Here is a 10,110-nt window from a genome sequence, read left to right on the forward strand (position 1 = left end):
TTCCTATCTGTCTTTGACCATCACTTCGAACTGACGACGATATGATAATCACACCTGCGTGCAAACAGACCGCTCACAGAATATCGACACTTTACCCCCGCCGGTCACCGGTTGGACATAATGGGCAGCAGTCCACCTGGCCGTAGCTGTAAAACGCATTATAACGGTACGGGACGCACTGTCCTAAACTAAAGTCCCTCCTCTAGACTCTGGTTTGCGTTGCGGGGCCCGCATGCAGACAGACAGGTGCAGCGTGTCTGACGGGACTCTCCTACTGGGCCATAAAGATGTATGTATTGTAAACAGTGTAACCTTATTTGGAGTCTAAAAAAATATTGGAAAATGATTGTCCCGCGTTTGAATCTAGTTGTTCCCAGGCCTATAGAGGCAGTGGAGTCGGCCTAGGAAAACCTACCTGCAGGTTGTGCTGTTGATAAGCATCATCATTACAACACATCGTTTCATTTTTTTTTAAATTGAAACGACAACATCAGTTCACCTACAGGATATAATCAATAATAATAATAATAATCGGGATTGTCTGTTGTGTTTCGCTGTGCACCTAAACGGAACTCGGTGAAATAGGTGGTGTAAATAGGACAACGCCTTTTAAACGGACTATCCCCTCTCCAGAGTCCGCATGCACGCAGCACGAGAAGAGCGACAGAGTGTGCTGTGCTGCGCGGTGTAGACTACCGGGAGGGAGGGTGAACAGGCAGCTACATTCGCTCTGTATCGTCAATACGGCTGATGTCGCCTAGTCTACTACAGTGTTTGTAGCGGTTGTAGAGAGCAGAGACCCACCTGCCGAATGCGGTTCTTGTGCGGCGGTGTCCCTCCTTCCGGGGACGTGCTACTTGACGAAGCCATTTTCCGTCGTTCTGTCTCGGTCGCGGTCCGGTGTCTCTGGCGTAGCTATGTGTTTCTCCTGGTGCTCCTTGACGTTCCGTCTCCCCCGACCACCGGGATGGAGAGGCAAGGTCTTCTTGACCGTGCGAGATGGGGCTTCGGTCGGCCTCAAAATCCACAGGGCTCGGGGATGCCCCGGTTCGTCATGATACTGCGGCAGCGTTGGTTTTTTTTTCTTCAGTTAAAAAATCTAAGTGTCTGTAAGACAAGGAAAGCGTTACTGAGGGGCGGAACGAGTGTTCCCCGTTTCAGAAGTGCGCACGAGTGTTGTCTTCCTAGCCTACTACAGCCTCTCTGCGTGAATCTGCGTGTTTGAGAGAGAGAGGAGAGAGAGAGAGAGACAGAGAGAGAGAGAGAGAGAGAGAGAGGGAGAGAGACAGAGAGAGAGAAAGAGACAGAGAGAGAAGGAGAGAGGGAGAGAGAGAGAGAGACAGAGAGAGAGAGAGAAAGAGAGAGAGAGAGAGAGAGAGAGAGAGACAGAGAGAGAGAGAGAAAGAGAGAGAGCACTCCGGACCCCCTCCTGATAGTTTGCTCCACTGTTTTGCTTCTCTTCCCTCCCTCCTTCTCTGCAGTAGCTAGTAGCTCTCAGCTGTCAGCCCTGACAGACTCAACACAGATTGAATACGGATTTCAGTGCCAACAGCAATTGTATTTGAATTTCATAATTTTGAATTTGTATTAGGATATTGAATTTGAATTTATATTGCAAAAAAAATTGAATTTGTGTTGCAAAAATTGAATACGTGAATTCATAAATTGAACTTGTATTTCATGATTTGAAACTGTGTTGAATGAATATTGCATTCAGTTTTAAATGGTAAATGTAATTTAATATTCAAACTAACTATTTATTCTCTAAATTTAGATTCAAAACCAGAGACAACATCCTGGTAGTTTTTCCTCCAGGAAAGGTAGAGAACAGAATCAAACACTCTGTGGGAAACAGAAGTTCTATACAAACAGAGTGGTACAGAGAGAGGAGGGGCAGGAAATCGGAGAGAGATGGAAGAGGAGAGAGGGAGTGGAGGATATACGGGAGAGGAGAGAAGAAGAGGAGAGATGGAGAAGAGAAAACGGAAGTTAGCTGTACAAACAGAGTGGTACAGAGAGAGGAGGGGGGGGATCGCAGAGAGATGGAAGAGGAGAGAGGGAGTGGAGGATATACGGGAGAGGAGAGAAGAAGAGGAGAGATGGAGAAGAGAAAACGGAAGTTAGCTGTACAAACAGAGTGGTACAGAGAGAGGAGGGGCAGGAAATCGGAGAGAGATGGAAGAGGAGAGAGGGAGTGGAGGATATACGGGAGAGGAAAGAAGAAGAGGAGAGATGGAGAAGAGAAAACGGAAGTTAGCTGTACGAACAGAGTGGTTTCTATCTGTTTCTGAAGCCAATGTGGTATGTTGAGTGTATTTTCTTCCTGTGAATGTGGCTCTAGTGTTTGAGCTGTTGGGGATATAAACTACAGTGCTATGACCCCATTCCTGAAGGCTTAGACTCTCCGAAACATGGAGAGGTAGGGGTAAAGTGACTAGACAACAGGATAGTCTCTCTTCCTTACCCCCTCTCAACTTCTCCCCTACCCTCTCCTCTTATTCTTTCCTCCTTCTCTCTCCTCCCCTCTCTCCTTGTCTCCTCCCCCTCTCTCCTCCTCCCTCTCCCTCTACTCTTCCCTCTCCTCTCCTCTTGTTTACCTTTATTTAACTAGGCAAGTCAGTTAAGAACAAAATCTTATTTTCAATGACGGCCTAGGAACAGTGGGGTTAACTGCCTGTTCAGGGGCAGAACGACATTTTGTACCTTGTTGTTAAGGTTTTCTTCCGAAGAAGGAGAGGAGGACCAAACTGCAGCGTGGTTATTTTCGACACATCTTTAATAAAGATGATATCGAACAATACAGAACACTAAACGTACCGTGAAAAAACCAAAACAGCCCTATCTGGTGCAAACAAACACGGAGACAGGAACAATCACCCACCAAACACTCAAAGAAGATGGCTGGATCGTCGCCGTAAACGGTCGCCGTGTCAAAACACATCATACGGGACACAATTTTAGAGGGATTTTAAATGATATTATTAGTAACCAATCAGATCAGTAACCAATCAGATCAATAGGACTGTAGATGTTTTCAAAGTGAGGAGAAAAAGACAGGAAACTGTTGATATTTTGAGAGGAAACAAAAACTAAACAAAATACAAACAAATAAATATGGTTTCCAAGACAACGATAAACACCTGATTGAGAACCACTCCAGGCAACCATAGACTTTCCTAGACTACTCTACTATACCACAATCCCATTAACCTACCAAAAAAAAAAACCCCAAGACAAAACACACCACATAAATAAACCCATGTCACACCCTGGCCTGAACAAAATAATCAAGAAAACACAAAATACTAAGACCAGGGCGTAACACTTGTCAGCTCTGGGATTTGAAATTGCAACCTTTCGGTTACTAGTCCAATGCTCTAACCACTAAGCTACCCTGCCGCCCCACCTCTTCTCTTCTCCATCTCTCCTCTTCTTCTCTCCTCTCCCGTATCTCCTCCGCTCCCTCGCTCCTCTTCCATCTCTCTCCGATCTCCCCCCCCTCCTCTCTCTCAGTGCTTGAAGAACAGATCAGTTTGCTGTCTGTACCTGGGTTCAACCACTGATCCAAGATAAGCGAGGGAGTTTACCTCACATCATAGAAGTAACAAAGTAATCAAATTTAAATGTTATTTGTCACATGCTTCATAAACAACAGGTGGAGACTAACGGCGAAACGCTGACTGGCGGGTTCTTCCCAACAATGTAGAGAGAAAGAAAATAAGAGAAAAATAGACTGAATAAATACACAATGAGTAACAATAACATGGCTATATACACGGGATACCAGGCAATAACATGGCTTTATACACCGGGTACCAGGTAATAACATGGCTTTATACACCGGGTACCAGGTAATAACATGGCTTTATACACCGGGTACCAGGTAATAACATGGCTTTATACACCGGATACCAGGCAATAACATGGCTTTATACACAGGGTACCAGGTAATAACATGGCTATATACACGGGATACCAGGTAATAACATGGCTTTATACACGGGATACCAGGCAATAACATGGCTTTATACACCGGATACCAGGTAATAACATGGCTTTATACACCGGGTACCAGGTAATAACATGGCTTTATACACCGGATACCAGGTAATAACATGGCTTTATACACCGGGTACCAGGTAATAACATGGCTTTATACACGGGATACCAGGTAATAACATGGCTATATACACGGGATACCAGGTAATAACATGGCTATATACACGGGATACCAGGTAATAACATGGCTATATACACGGGATACCAATACGGAGTGGATTTGCAGGGGTACCAGGTAATAACTTGGCTATATACACAGGGTACCAGTACTGAGTCACATACAGGGGTACTAGGTAATAACATGGCTATATACACGGGGTACCAGTACTGAGTCGATGTGCAGGGGTATGAGGTAATAACATGGCTATATACACAGGGTACCAGTACTGAGTCACATACAGGGGTACTAGGTAATAACATGGCTATATACACAGGGTACCAGTACTGAGTCGATGTGCAGGGGTATGAGGTAATAACATGGCTATATACACAGGGTACCAGTACTGAGTCACATACAGGGGTACGAGGTAATAACATGGCTATATACACAGGGTACCAGTACTGAGTCGATGTGCAGGGGTATGAGGTAATAACATGGCTATATACACAGGGTACCAGTACTGAGTCGATGTGCAGGGGTACCAGGTGATAACATGGCTATATACACAGGGTACCAGTACTGAGTCGATGTGCAGGGGTACCAGGTGATAACATGGCTATATACACAGGGCACCAGTACTGAGTCACATACAGGGGTACCAGGTAATAACATGGCTATATACACAGGGTACCAGTACTGAGTGGATGTGCAGGGGTACCAGGTAATAACATGGCTATATACACAGGGTACCAGTACTGAGTGGATGTGCAGGGGTACCAGGTAATAACATGGCTATATACACAGGGTACCAGTACTGAGTCGATGTGCAGGGGTACTAGGTAATAACATGGCTATATACACAGGGATAGATAATAGACAGTAACAGCAGTATACTGTAGGTAGGGGTAAAGGATAGATAATAGACAGTAACAGCAGTGTACTGTAGGTAGGGGTAAAGGATAGATAATAGACAGTAACAGCAGTATACTGTAGGTAGGGGTAAAGGATAGATAATAGACAGTAACAGCAGTATACTGTAGGTAGGGGTAAAGGATAGATAATAGACAGTAACAGCAGTATACTGTAGGTAGGGGTAGAGGATAGATAGACAGTAACAGCAGTATACTGTAGGTAGGGGTAAAGGATAGATAATAGACAATAACAGCAGTATACTGTAGGTAGGGGTAAAGGATAGATAATAGACAGTAACAGCAGTATACTGTAGGTAGGGGTAAAGGATAGATAATAGACAGTAACAGCAGTATACTGTAGGTAGGGGTAGAGGATAGATAGACAGTAACAGCAGTATACTGTAGGTAGGGGTAAAGGATAGATAATAGACAGTAACAGAAGTATACTGTAGGTAGGGGTAAAGGATAGATAATAGACAGTAACAGCAGTATTTCTGTAGGTAGGGGTGAAGGATAGATAACAGACAGTAACAGCAGTATACTGTAGGTAGGGGTAAAGGATAGATAATAGACAGTAACAGCAGTATACTGTAGGTAGGGGTAAAGGATAGATAATAGACAGTAACAGCAGTATACTGTAGGTAGGGGTGAAGGATAGATAACAGACAGTAACAGCAGTATACTGTAGGTAGGGGTAAAGGATAGATAATAGACAGTAACAGCAGTATACTGTAGGTAGGGGTAAAGGATAGATAATAGACAGTAGCAGCAGTATACTGTAGGTAGGGGTAAAGGATAGATAATAGACAGTAACAGCAGTATACTGTAGGTAGGGGTAATAGATATATAATAGATATATAGATAATAATGTTATTGATTATGATGTAGATTGTTGTTATGATGTTGTTAGTAGTATATAGATAAGGATGTTATTGATTATAAATGTTATGATATTGATTATGATGTAAGTAGTATATAGATAAGGATGTTATTGATTATAAATGTTATGATATTGATTATGATGTAAGTAGTATATAGATAAGGATGTTATTGATTATAAATGTTATGATATTGATTATGATGTAGATTATTGTTACGATTATGATCTGTGGGTTAGAGAGAAAGTATAGTATTTAGTGCAGGTCTGATATACAGTAGAATGTGTGGATATGTTGTTAGTAGTATATAGATCATGATGTTATTGATTATAGTCTGTGGGTTAGAGAGAAAGTATAGTATTTAGTGCAGGTCTGATATACAGTAGAATGTGTGGATATGTTGTTAGTAGTATATAGATCATGATGTTATTGATTATAGTCTGTGGGTTAGAGAGAAAGTATAGTATTTAGTGCAGGTCTGATATACAGTAGAATGTGTGGATATGTTGTTAGTAGTATATAGATAATGATGTTATTGATTATGGTCTGTGGGTTAGAGAGAAAGTATAGTATTTAGTGCAGGTCTGATATACAGTAGAGTGTGTGGATATGTTGAGTGCAAATGAATGAATCAACCAGCCAAATCAAAGCAACCAATATATTGTTAAATAAAGTAAGCCAATATTGTATTATATCAATGACCTGAAAGGTTTTGTTGACAAGTGTTATATCAACGACCTGAAAGGTTTTGTTGACAAGTGTTATATCAACGACCTGAAAGGTTTTGTTGACAAGTGTTATATCATATGTGTGATGTGAGTTCAGGTTATGTTGCTGTTATGTTGCTGTTATGTTGTTGTTATGTTGTTGTTATGTTGCTGTTATGTTGCTGTTATGTTGTTGTTATGTTGTTGTTATGTTGCTGTTATGTTGATGTTATGTTGCTGTTATGTTGCTGTTATGTTGCTGTTATGTTGCTGTTATGTTGCTGTTATGTTGTTGTTATGTTGTTGTTATGTTGCTGTTATGTTGCTGTTATGTTACTGACCCCTCCCAGATAAAGACCTGTTACTCTCTAGAAACCGTTGTGTAATCACATCACTATATGGTTTTAACTTCTTTCGATATAGGGGGCGCTCTTTTAATTTTTGGATAAAAAAACTTTCCCGTTTTAAACAAGATATTTTGTCATGAAAGGATGCTCGACTATGCATATAATTGACAGCTTTGGAAAGAAAACACTCTGACGTTTCCAAAACTGCAAAGATATTATCTGTGAGTGCCACAGAAGTGATGCTACAGGCGAAACCAAGATGAAATTTCAAAACAGGAAGTGAGCCAGATTTTGAATGCGCTGTGTTCCAATGTCTCCTTATATGGCTGTGAATGAGCTTACACTTTCTGTCGTTTCCCCAAGGTGTCTGCAGCATTGTGACGTATTTGTAGGCATATCATTGGAAGATTGACCATAAGAGACTACATTTACCAGGTGCTCCGCTTGGTGTCCTCCGTTAAAATGATTGCGTAATCTCCAGCTGCGTGCATTTTTCCATTTGGTTCAGAGGAGAAACCAAACTGCCACGAATGATTTATCATCGAATAGATATGTGAATAACACCTTGAGGATCGATTCTAAACAACGTTTGCCATGTTTCTGTCGATATTATGGAGTTAATTTGGAAAAAAGTTTGGCGTTGTAATGACTGAATTTTCAGTTTTTTTTCTTAGCCAAACGTGATGAACAAAACGGAGCGAACAAATAATATTTTGGGAAAAACTGAACATTTGCTATCTAACTGAGAGTCTCCTCATTGAAAACATCCGAAGTTCTTCAAAGGTAAATGATTTTATTTGAATTATTTTCTTGTTTTTGTGAATGCTGAATGCTAGGCTTAATGCTATGCTAGCTATCAATACTCTTACACAAATGCTTGTGTAGTTATGGTTGAAAAGCATTTTTTGAAAATCTGAGATGACAGTGTTGTTAACAAAAGGCTAAGCTTGTGAGCCAATATATTTATTTCATTTCATTTGCGATTTTCATGAATAGTTAACGTTGCGTTATGCTAATGAGCTTGAGGCTATGATTACGCTCCCGGATAGGGGATTGCTCGACGCAAGAAGTTAATAAACTCACAGGTTGACAGGTCTGGTGTGATTTCAGTTTTTTATTTCAGTGAATATTGATAATGTGATTACATCAGCGACATCCGACAACAGAACAGAGACCGACTGGGATTCAACCCTTACAGATACAGACTGCTCTGCAACGGGCCCTCAGATTCTAGGATTCAACCCTTACAGATACAGACTGCTCTGTGGCTGGCCCTCAGATTCTAGGATTCAACCCTTAAAGATACAGACTGCTCTGTAGTGGGCCCTCAGATTCTAGGATTCAGCCCTTACAGATACAGACTGCTCTGTAGCATGCCCTCAGATTAAAGGATTCAACCCTTACAGACACAGACTGCTCTGTAGAGGGCCCTCAGATTCTAGGATTCCATCCTTACAGATACAGACTGCTCTGTAGCGTGCCCTCAGATTCTAGGATTTAACCCTTACAGATATAGACTGCTCTGTAGCGTGCCCTCAGATTAAAGGATTCAACCCTTACAGATACAGACTGCTCTGTAGCGGTCTCTCAGATTACAGATACAGACTGCTCTGTAGCGTGCCCTCAGAATATAGGATTCAACCCTTACAGATACAGACTGCTCTGCACCGATCTCTCAGATTCTAGGATTCAACTCTTACAGATACAGACTGCTCTGTAGCGTTCCCTCAGATTCTAGGATTCAACTCTTACAGATACAGACTGCTCTGTAGCGGGCCCTCAGATTCTAGGATTCAACCCTTACAGATACAGACTGCTCTGCACCGATCTCTCAGATTCTAGGATTCAACCCTTACAGATACAGACTGCTCTGTAGCGGGCCCTCAGAATATAGGATTCAACCCTTACAGATACAGACTGCTCTGTAGCGGTCTCTCAGATTACAGATACAGACTGCTCTGTAGCGGTCTCTCAGATTACAGATACAGACTGCTCTGTAGCGGGCCCTCAGATTCTAGGATTCAACCCTTACAGATACAGACTGCTCTGTAGCGTGTCCTCAGATTCTAGGATTCAACCCTTACAGATACAGACTGCTCTGTAGCGTGTCCTCAGATTCTAGGATTCAAGCCTTACAGATACAGACTTCTCTGTAGTGGGCCCTCAGATTCTAGGATTCAAGCCTTACAGATACAGACTGCTCTGTAGTGGGCCCTCAGATTCTAGGATTCAAGCCTTACAGATACAGACTTCTCTGTAGTGGGCCCTCAGATTCTAGCCTGAGTCACAGTCTGTTTGTGCTTTTTTTGTTTTACATTTAGCTTGACAATGACTGTTGTCAAGAGCACAAACCAGGCGACTCAGCGTGTGGTTCAGAGTGGTGTTAAGACACGACATGTAACATAACACAGTAAAACAACCAGTAACAATCACATCATGTAAATAGAAGGTGAAGCGGTCGTTCGTGACAGGAGCCTTATTAAACACCAGTAGGAGCTGAGGCCCTTTACAGCAGAGAGTTGAACATCTCATCACAACAAAGATCTACCTCTGGAGCGAACGATCCGTACAGCAGAGAGTTGAACATCTCATCACAACAAAGATCTACCTCTGGAGTGAACGATCTGTACAGCAGAGAGTTGAACATCTCCTCACAACAAAGATCTACCTCTGGAGTGAACGATCCATACAGCAGAGAGTTGAACATCTCATCACAACAAAGATCTACCTCTGAAGTGAACGATCCATACAGCAGAGAGTCGAACATCTCATCACAACAAAGATCTACCTCTGGAGTGAACGATCCGTACAGCAGAGAGTTGAACATCTCATCACAACAAAGATCTACCTCTGGAGTGAACGATCCGTACAGCAGAGAGTTGAACATCTCATCACAACAAAGATCTACCTCTGGAGTGAACGATCCGTACAGCAGAGAGTTGAACATCTCATCACAACAAAGATCTACCTCTGAAGCGAACGATCGATACAGCAGAGAGTTGAACATCTCATCACAACAAAGATCTACCTCTGGAGTGAATGACTCAGACAGTCATAGTAAAATAGCATCATCGTCATCATCATGTCCAATATAACATGTGATTCCTC

Source organism: Oncorhynchus mykiss, chromosome 19, assembly GCF_057628025.1.
Source record: "Oncorhynchus mykiss isolate SJ-2025 chromosome 19, ASM5762802v1, whole genome shotgun sequence".
Classification (NCBI taxonomy): domain Eukaryota; kingdom Metazoa; phylum Chordata; class Actinopteri; order Salmoniformes; family Salmonidae; genus Oncorhynchus; species Oncorhynchus mykiss.